Source organism: Olea europaea, chromosome 1, assembly GCF_002742605.1.
Source record: "Olea europaea var. sylvestris chromosome 1, O_europaea_v1, whole genome shotgun sequence".
Taxonomy (NCBI): Eukaryota; Viridiplantae; Streptophyta; class Magnoliopsida; order Lamiales; family Oleaceae; genus Olea; species Olea europaea.
In genome coordinates, this window is record NC_036237.1 from 29,126,338 (window position 1) to 29,135,363 (window position 9,026).

At 31.4% G+C, this 9,026-nt stretch overlaps 1 pseudogene; it reads left to right on the top strand.

Moving 5' to 3' along the window:
* Nucleotides 1-861: 861 nt before the first annotated feature.
* LOC111400150 lies at nt 862-4,664 on the top strand (annotated as a pseudogene).
* The last annotated feature ends 4,362 nt before the right edge of the window (nt 4,665-9,026 follow it).

Consider the following 9,026-nt stretch of genomic DNA (forward strand, 5'->3'; position numbering starts at 1 on the left):
TGTTTGAGCCCCCCCCCCCCCGGGAGATAACGTATTTTAAAATAATAATTTTTTGAAAAATGTATGGTTAAAAATAGAGAAAAAATATTGGGTATACACGTAAAATTATTTTATACAATAGATTTTGAAAATTGAAATTTCAAAATAATGGAGCTCAAACAAGGACTATATTTATTTGTAAGAAATAGGATTGTTGGGTAAAATTTTATGAATATGATAATTAGCTTACAACATAAAGGAATTTTTTTTCCCAACAAATTTGATTGGGAACGCTACTTGGAATCTTAGCTCTCGTTCGACAATCTTTAAAAAAAGTTTTTTGGAAAAGATGAGTTTTAGAAAAGTGATTTTTAGAAAAATGTATGATTAAAAAGTAAAATTTTTTCTTTTTTATTTACGTGTGAAATATTTTATTGTAAGAATACGTGGTTAAATATAAATTTGAGGAAAAAAAAGTTTTGTTTTAATGGTGGTCGACGACGGCTTAATTATATAGTACCACAGTAACCTAATAATCATTTTGTGTTTAAAGTATTATTGTTGGCTGTCAAAAAAATAAAGAAATCAAAATGTAGAATAAAAATGGATAATTATTTACTCATTTTGTTCTTTCTTCCGATTGGTTCATTTATGACGCAACATTACAGAGGATAATTACAAAATAAAAAACAAATGCTGGCGTGATAGAGAGCGAAATAGAGCTGATTTCTTCCAGTTAATTGTTCCAATTATTACTGAATTTAGGTTCATCTATTTGATTAGTCACTACTGAAATTTAAAATATTGTAATATATAATATTTTCAAAATTCAATGATAAAAATTCGATATTTTAAATTTGAGCAAAGAATAAAAAATATAGACTTAAATTCAATGGCCATGGGAACAATTAATCAGATTTCTTCTTCCTTTGGAGCTTTCTAATATGCCGTCGTTTTATCAACTCAAGTGAGTGTGAAGTCGTAGAACTCTAACTGTAATGGCTAATTCTGTGGCGATGTTTTCGGTGTATTGCTCTTATCGGAAACCAAGATTCTTACTGTGTTTTCCTATCAATTCATTACAAGTAATTAGTTTTTTCTTAGATTACGAATTCTTCTTTATTCAACGTCACATTTACACTTTGCTCATGTTCTGAGGTTTTTAATTTTTTAATTGGGGTTTTTTCTAAAGGCATTTTGACATGCTTAAGGTTGAAAACAAGGTTTAGGATGAAATACTATTGCTCCAATATATGGTTTTGAGAGGTACATTGTATAGATATCTGCGTCATCTTCTAATATTATTTATTATTGTCTTTTATTTCATACTCTATCATTTGGCATTGGTTTTTAACTTAAATGCGTGTTTCTGAATGTCTTGCTTGTTTGGATTGTTTACAGCATTTAGTAAAGAAAAAGTTAATAAGTAGGATTTTTTGCTGGGCACAAAACTATTTGATTGCTGTGTCCCTCAAAATAATTTGATTTTGCAATTGGGAATTAAGGTATAAAAACTCTAAAATGAATGAAGAGGTGGAGAAGACTTTGGATTCTGAGTTATGGCATGCCTGCGCTGGAGGAATGGTCCAAATTCCTCCCGTGAATTCCAAGGTTGTCTATTTTCCACAGGGGCATGCCGAGCACACCTTAATCAATGTGGATTTTGGACCCCTGCCAAGAATTCCACCACTAATCCTCTGCAGGGTTGCTGCATTGAAATATTTAGCAGACCCTGAAACAGATGAAGTTTATGCGAAAATTAGGCTGATCCCAATTGGGAACAATATGGATAATTTCGATGATGAGGGCCTGGGAAGTAATGGATCTGAATCTAATGGAAAACCCATTTCGTTTGTAAAAACACTGACCCAATCAGATGCCAATAATGGTGGGGTCTTCTCGGTTCCAAAATACTGTGCAGAAACGATCTTTCCACAGCTGATCCACCTGTTCAGACGGTAATTGCCAAGGATGTTCATGGGGAGTCTTGGAAGTTTAGGCATATATATAGGGGAACACCTAGGAGGCATTTGTTGACTACCGCGTGGAGTAATTTTGTCAATCAGAAGAAGCTGATTGCAGGAGATTCAGTTGTGTTTTTGAGGGCAGAAAATGGAAATCTTTGCGTTGGGATTAGGAGGGCCAAGAAGGGTTGTGGCATTGCTGGTCGTGAGTCCTTGTCTGGGTGGAAATCAAGTTGTTCTGGAAATTTCGGGGGATTTGCGGCGTTTCTGAAGGAAGATGACAACAAGCTGATGCACAGAGTTGGTAGTAATGGGAATTTAAGGGAGAGGAATAGAGTGAGTCCTGAATCTGTGTTGGAGGCTGCATTTCTAGTTGCTAATGGACAGTCTTTTGAGGCGGTCTATTATCCTCGTGCAAACACGGCAGAGTTTTGTGTTTTGGCATCTTCTGTGAGTGCCATTATGAGGATCCAGTGGCATGCTGGAATGAGGTTTAAGATGGCTTTTGAAACTGAGGATTCTTCCCGGATTAGCTGGTTTACGGGAACTATTGCTTCCGTTCAGGTTGCTGACCCTATTTGTTGGCCTAATTCATTATGGCAGCTTCTTCAGGTAACATAGCTTTAAGTGTTATTAATCCATATAGATGAAAGACTCTAAATCTTATCCATTTTCCTTGGCATGCAAGGATATTTGTCTTCTTCCTGCTTCCAGATACCAGTACATTGTATGGTTCTGATTTGACTGCCAATTCATTTGTTGTTAAATTGAGTATTGCAATGATTTTTTCACGAATCACATGCTTTAGTATGTGTTCCATATTAATCACGGTACAAAATCCAAGTGATAATTTTCAAGTACCAGAACATCTAATGCATTCTCTTATTGCCGTGCCTACAGACCAAAGGCATAAACATATCTCGATATATGCCCTCTTTTTTGCCCCTTGGACTCGAGTAATTCCCTCTATCAGTATGCTCATGTCTGCCTTCTATTAACTGTCTGTTTCAATTCAATGTTGGACCCAACTCTTGTATCTGTAAACAGAAAGTTTCTATTATGCGGGCCTGCTTAGCTCAGAGGTTAGAGCATCGCATTTGTAATGCGATGGTCATCGCCTCTATTCCGATAGCCAGCAGGCATGTGTGCACAAACACACACGCTCGGATATTGTCTACAAATGGTGACAAAATAATGTTTATCAAATCCCTCTAGACTGTTATCCAGAGGGAAAAATACTGGCGTTTGTTGTTTCATGTGGATCCTATGCTGACAGAAAGTTACTTCAAGATGAATAGCATTGGATGATAGTTCCTTCATCTTCTACTCTGCATTTGTTCCCAGTTTTTAATACTTTACATGCACTCCAATCTAATTACAAATTATTTTTTTAAAGTTTATTTCCCCTCTCGCTACTTTGTTTTCGGTGACATGGGATGAACCAGATTTACTGCAAAATGTAAAGAGTGTTAACCCATGGCTGGTTGAATTGGTCTCAAATATGCCAGCCGTTCATCTCTCACCCTTCTCACCACCAAGAAAAAGGTTGTGTTCACCGCATCATCCTGACGTTTCACTGAATGGTGAATTTCCAATGCCGTCATTCTCAGGCAATCCCCTCGGGCCAAACATTCCCTTGCGCTGTTTATGTGACAAAATTACTGCAGGCATGCTCAGAATGGAGTCTCGTTATCGGATCTCCACCTTGACAACAAACTGCAGTTGGGACTGTTACCATCCACTTACCCATGTCTTGATCAACAAGTTAAAATTTCTGATATTGTTGAAAGCGACATGGATGGTCATGAAAATTTATCTTGTTTGTTAAGAATGGGGAATTCTCTTCAAAATTCGGAGAAGACTGATAATGTAAAGATACCTCGATTCTTACTTTTTGGTCAGCCAATACTTACCGAGCAGCAGATATCCGATTGCTCAAGTGATGCAATTTCAAATTTATCTACACAAGAGTTCCTTAGGTCAGACACCATTGAAAGATGATAGTTTGGTTCTTGACCGGCGTAGTGTTCCAGGAAGTTTTGGCCTGGATGCTGGTCACTGCAAAGTATTCCTGGAGTCTGAAAATGTGGGTCAAACTCTTGATCTATCACTTCTTGGATCATACGAGGAGCTATACAAAAGGCTGGAAAACCTGTTTGGGTTTGAAAGATCAGAAATGTTGAGCCACGTGTTCTATCATGATGCAACAGGTGCTGTTAAACAAGCTGGACAAGAACCATTCAGGTAAAGTTTTGTAGATATTATTTTTTACTTTTCATGATTCAACATCTAAATTACAGTTTGGATTTCCATTTTATGGTGATTACAGTGAATTCACGACAAGTGCGAAGAGATTGACAATTCTTACGATGAGCGGCAGCAACAGTGCTGAAAGGAATTTTTAATCTTGTTTATTAGCTGCTGATGTGTAACTTTTTTCAAGATATCTTATCCTTTTCAGCTTAAAATCAAATTCTCCCTTTCATTCTACAAGAAATTGTCCAAAGTTGCTTATTTTTACATTGAATTCTTGTCAACGGGAAAATGCTTGATCAACTGACAACTGTCTAATTTTTATATTTCAGGAAATTGATTACTGTTCTGCCGGGTTCTGAATGTGGACTTGAATTGTTAAAACCAACAGGACCCTTGAGCATATTTGCTTAGTAAGATCATTTATACTTTACCTAGCAAAGTATTAATTCTTGAATGCTTAGGAAACTGAATTTCCATTTTTTTNTATTAGGACTCATTTGATTTTGAGCTAGGATTGTTAATCCTACTCGTTGGCTCAAGCGACTTGACCCAGGAAAAGCCTGAGCCGGCTTGTTGGAATCGAGCCAAGGCTCATTCTCAAGTGTTGGCCTGAGTTCGCGTCAGCCACACCAACATGAGCCATTTTGGCCCATATCTTGGAAATAAGGCAGCTACGGTTGCCTTTAAAAAAAAATTCAGGAAAAAATGAGCCAGCTCTTCTTGGAAGGCCGAGCTGAGTCCTATCTTTTCAATCGTGCTTTTGCTCAGCTTGACTCATTTACATCCCTATTATGAGCCCCATTTTACGGAAAATAAGTTTTGTAATAGTTATTTTTGAAGAATGTGATTAAAAGCATATAAAAAAATTTGGATTGACGTATAAATTATTTTATTGACAGAATGTATATAAAATGAGTATACTAATGGTTGAGATTGTTTGACCAAGAGTTTTATCCGATTATTAAACAATCCTATATTTGTTAGATAAATATTTATTTTGATTTCAAATTTATGTTAAATAAAAAATTAAGAAAAATTAATAATATTAAACGAAGAGTCAAATAGAGGGTATTGTTAGAGTATATAAAAGTTTTTACTCTATCCTAATTGGTGGGGTTTAAAATTAGATTTTAGTAAATTTTGATAAGAGTTGATGAAATATATGGTTGAAAAGTGTTAGACCATATAAAATATGGTTAAAATTAATTGTTAACTTTAACTTAAATTAAAATTTGAATTTTATTTTTTACCAAGTAGGGGTTAAATTTAAAGATATTTCTATTATACATAAGATGCTATTTGTTTACATTCTAAAAAGCGTCAAGAGTGATTAGGTCAAGTTTTAAACTTTATTAGCCTAGATGAGCAGAAGCGAGATATTAGGAGTTAAAAAACTTTTTCTTATTTTTAATATTATTTTAAATTTTTAATCATTTTAAAAATCATATAATAGTTAAAATAATACATACCAAACATCTAAAATTATAAAATACTATATTTATATAATAATTCCTACAATTAGTTAGCCCTTGTTTAAGCCCCATTTTTTCTTCAAAATACATTTTTTAACAGTGATTTGAGATTATTTCAACTATATATTTTTTAATAAAATAATATTATACGCAAATTCAAAAATTTTCTTTATTTTTCAACCACGCATTCTTTATCATAATACTATTTTAAAATGTATTTTTTTTAAAGAAAAAATGGGCTCAAACAACCCCTTAATTATATGAAATGCAAAAACTACACTATTTTTCACAGTGTTTCAATTTTCAACTAGATAAATCCTATTGAAATATTTTAACGTATTTTTGTTTTTTTACTTTGTACAGATAAAATTATTTAAAAACTTGAAATAAAAGTCAAATAAATCCCCCTTCCTTTAAAAGAGAGAAGGCAAAAAGTACTGTTCACCTTGAGGCAGAGGATTCAGACAGAACTGGTTTCGTACTGTAGATAAATCGGTTCCCGTAAAAAGCATTAAAAATTTTATTAATGACAGTATTTAATGTTTTTGTGCAAGAATGGCAAAGAAAAACAATTATTAGCCTTTATTATTGACTTTTATACTTTTTGTGCCAGAGGAAAATATTTATTCAATCTTCATTGTTGAAAATTTTGTTGTTGTCTGGCATGTGTACTATTTTGTTGGATTTATTTGTTTTATGTGAGTGGATTACTGTAGCTTATAAAAAGGGTATTTTGTGGCGGCAAAAAATGTCATTCACATTATTAATGAGAGTATTTAATGATTTTGTTCAAGACGTGTTCTGACAATGGAAAAACATTTATTTGACTTTTATAGTCCTTCATAAATCGTGACAAAATTATTTCGTTGCCTAACATTTGTATTTTTTTTATTTATTAAATGAAAGAGAATTGATATAAATGAATTAATGATACTATTTTATTGGATGTATTTGCTTTTTGTAAGTCGGTTACTGTAGAGGCAAAAAATGGTTTCTTGTGGCGGCTAAAAATGTTATTTATATTGATGAATTTAATCAGCCTTCATTATTGGCTTTAGAAGGCGGTACTTGTCTGTCCAAAAAAAAAATCAGTAGGATTTTATAACATAAACTATTCATAAATTGAAAGAAAACTTTAAAAATGACAAACTGATTTTATTACAGAGAACTGAATTTCATGAAATTTTTCTCTTAAACGAAAGGGAGACTGTTTTTTTTTTTTTATGCTGACAAAAGCCGTAAATTGTTTGTAAAATAAATACTCTTTCTGTGGACAATCCATCAAATTGCAAAAAGTAGCGAAAAAGTTTCTCTATCAAAGGAGGAAAGGGACTTCAAGCGGGAGATTGAGGAGTTGAAGGCTAAAGTGAATTTTCAGGAACTTTTTTTTTTCACTATTGTCTTCCCTTCAAATTTGTTCATTATCGAGTTTTATAAAAATAATTTTTAACCTTTTGCTGCTAAATCTGTTTGTTGAGTTTGTTTTTATTTTTGAAAATTAGTATTTACTTCATACTTCTTTTAACATTTGATAAACTGTAATGGTTATTCATAGATCAGTTATATTTGTTTCATGATTTTGGAAAGCAAGGAAGTGATGAATTTTTGCTAAATTTGTGAGTTCTGTTTTATGGGATTGAAGACTTGTTGAAATTCTTTTTCAAAATTTTTTACTTTCTTTTTGTAGTGCATTAATAAATAGTTTTTTGAAATAATGATTTGATGGAATTATAAAATAGCTTAGAATGAACGAAAGGAAAAGAAATAACATATAATCAAGAATGATATGGTTAACTATTTTTTAGACATTTAGAAATTTACAACGACAGATTGAATAACATTTTCAAATGTTTTTACTTTTCTGTATGAACATATTATCTATTATAGAAGTGAATGGATAAATATTAAAAAAGTAGAGAAAGAAGAAAGCATTAAATGCAGTTTGTCAAAATGAAAATATTGGCTTGGGAAATGAGTATTGTGTATCTATAACTATTGTGGATTAACGAAGAAATTTGTGTGTATGATTTTTTATATAATATAGGAATAATGAAAGTTTTAAAAAGTTATTATATTTAAACTATATGTTTTTGCAAGGTGAACCATCTGAGATTTCAAATTTTTTATTTGTTTAATTTTTTTTTCTGTTTTTCGTTTTAACTATGACTATAACTAAACTATTTAATTGTCTAGCATGAGTTCAAGCATCTAAAAAAGTTAAAATTTAGTTTATTTTTAATTTATTTTTGTTTGCTTGTTTATTTGTATAGTTAAATACTTTTTTTTTACCATTATTATTGTTTACTATTTTCTTTGTCCTTACTTAAAGCATATTCATGTATGTTTCTCATTAATATTTAAATGTTGTATTATTGATGTTCATATAATTTTTACATTGTTAAAAAATTGAATGAATTTAATATATCTTTAACAGTTGTTGTAACTAATTTCTGATTTTTATATATTTTGGTTTTTGTGTATGAATGATTTAACACATTTGCTAATAATGTTTATGGATTATTTTAGATTGTATTGTTTAGATTGGAGTTGAAATATTTAGTATTTCATTCTGCTATCGTGATAGATATTTTGGAAACGTCTATTCGTGAAGATCATGTTATTGTTAACTTTGATGTTGCGTTTGAAAGTGGGAATGAGTTGCACAGAGCCTTCAGTCGCCAACAACGAGTTCAAAGTGAGAAAGAAATGCGAATAAGATTTAGAAATAATTGTAGTGATTATCATAAAAGAAGAAATGATCCTATGTTATCAGAAAATAATTATATTGTTGTTACTTAGCTACATGAATCAATAATGTATCAAAATTCTAACGCTTCAACTTCAAATCAAAAATCACATAATATTTTTTATTCTAAATTTGAAATAACTTTCAAATGATTGAACATACAATCTATTGCACATGTATTGCCAACATCCAGTTATTGTAAACATTGTAATGCACGTAAATTTTATAGAGAAAGTAAAGGATTTTGTTGTTCAGATGGAAAAGTTAAACTTTTTATATGTGATTCACCAGTTCAACTGTATAATTTATTTACTTCTAAAGAACTACATTGTATGGAATTCAAAAAAATTGTAAGAGGATATAATAATAATTTTGCTTTCACTTCATTTGGTGTAAAATACGATAAAGAACTTTTTAAAATGTATAAAGGTATATACACATTCAAAGTTCAAGGACAAGTGCATCATTATATATATGAACTTATTCCACGTCTTCTTATATGTAGTTATATTTTTACGATACAAAAAACGAAGTTGAAAATCGTATGAAAATTCCATCAAACTTTGTTGAATCTACTTTAGTTGATTTAATCGAAATTTTAAAAACAAA